Below are 1706 nucleotides of genomic sequence, written 5' to 3'. Positions count from 1 at the left end.
GGGGTAGTGGGAGCGGGAGCTGGCGCTGGAGGGGGCGGGGGTAATTGGTGCAACATTGAGATTGATCAACATTGGGAAATGGAACGCGAAGACATGTATCAACGTTCCATCCGCATGTATCAAAAAGGGGAAAGCGATACAATGTAGCTGCAACCTGAGCTGGGAGAGAAACATATCAGGAGGCTGCCCGGGGTTTGTACCATACACTGCTGCAACGTTCTCTTCAATAAAATGAAAAGAATACGGTGGTTTGAGGGTAAAGGAGGAGGGAGGGGGTGTTTCTTCTTTTAAAAAAGGATAATGGGTATTTTTTCAAAGATTGTTGTCGTTTCCCCTCCCCCTTTTTCTTTCTCTCTCTCTCTCCCTCTATGGTAACGAAGGAGGAGGGGGATTTGAAGGGGAGGGGGAGAGAGAAAATAAGGGCTAAGACATTTAAGAGAAATTTGTAATACTCGAAAGGAACTCACCGTCATGAAGAGCGCCTGCCTAACGGGGTTTCCTCGCCATCACATCAGGGGCTAACATGACTGAAGGGAGGTCAACAACAACAGCTGTTCCCACACACTCCTGACCAGAAATACCACAATCACATTCTCAAACTTTCAACCAAAACACCTTTTCAGGTGGGACAGAAAAATATTCCCCTCCCAGTTCACAGGTTTTTTTTTCATTTCCCTGTGTATTTTTATTTTAAACCTATCCTCCACTCCTTCCTTCCTTACTCTCCGCTTCTCTAACTTTAAATTCGGGTTTTAATTCTTGGCTCTAATCTTCTTCTCACACTGATTTTCTGCTCTAATTTTATTTTCGTTTTCAATTTTAAAAATAAAATCGAGGCAAGTTTTTGGTCACCGCCAAACGGGGTCCTTCAGGTGCCAAATCAATACCTGGTGAGCCAGAGGTCGAGGGCGGCCTCTGATTGGCCAATGCTTGTCTATGAGGCTAGTGGTGGTCTCCGATTGGCTACTGCTGTTTCGAGTCTGATTGGTCCCATCTCTGATTGGTTGATCCTCCGCCCTTGATTGGTCGATGGGGACTTCCAATTGGCTAGCCAGCCATTGGCTGATGCTCGTATCTGATTGGCTGCAGAATCAAAGGCCGCACAGTCAGTTGTCATTGGACAAGACGCCTAGTGTCGTCACTCAATGAGGCGTGGTCCTAGGGGTTACCCCTGGATTTGATTGGATTGTTACTGATGGACGTTCCCTTATTAATTATCCATAAGGAGGTAGGTGGTCCGAAGAAAAATTGACAACTACTTTCATTGGCTGGTTTTGAATTTGTGAGTGTCTCAGGATTGGGCTGTATTGAGTTCTCGAAGTATAAAGCACAGGGTACAGCGCCAAGAACGGAATTGGGAGTTTGTTGTTCTAGCTAATGGGAGAAGAGACTCAGAGTGTTTCCCTTTCCTCGTCAGAACTAGGGTTCCTACAATCTCGTATTGTTACTTAGGTCTTATTAAATAAGCAAGAAAATGTGCATCTGTAAAGGTGTCTTTATTTTGTATTCAGACATTTTAAGACACTTAATGTAATGAATTACATCAGAAAGACTTGCGTTTTTGCCCAAAGGAGTTTACACTCAGTAGTAGTTTTGGAAACGTAGTCAGTGTTGGAAAGTAGGCAAAACAACAACCAACTGCACCCACAAAGCTTCCACAACATATAATACCCAAAAATTCTATTTATACGAGAGAAAGAGACTTG

The 1706-nt window shown here is 44.1% G+C and overlaps 1 protein-coding gene across 5 annotated transcripts in view; it reads right to left on the bottom strand.

Annotated features, from left to right (window-relative positions):
* bicra (BRD4 interacting chromatin remodeling complex associated protein) overlaps nt 1-810 on the bottom strand; it is a 122434-nt gene extending 121624 nt beyond the window's left edge. For 3 of the 5 annotated variants that reach the window (XM_048618133.1, XM_048618134.1, XM_048618135.1), the window contains exon 1: nt 468-810. The gene's annotated coding sequence lies outside the window, so the exon portion shown is untranslated. The remainder of the gene's footprint in view (nt 1-467) is intronic. The other 2 variants (XM_048618136.1, XM_048618137.1) reach the window with 1 other exon arrangement.
* Nucleotides 811-1706: the final 896 nt, after the last annotated feature.

This window comes from Rhincodon typus, chromosome 39 (assembly GCF_021869965.1).
Source record: "Rhincodon typus isolate 14 chromosome 39, sRhiTyp1.1, whole genome shotgun sequence".
Taxonomy (NCBI): Eukaryota; Metazoa; Chordata; class Chondrichthyes; order Orectolobiformes; family Rhincodontidae; genus Rhincodon; species Rhincodon typus.
This window is presented reverse-complemented; position numbering and strand designations above follow the sequence as displayed.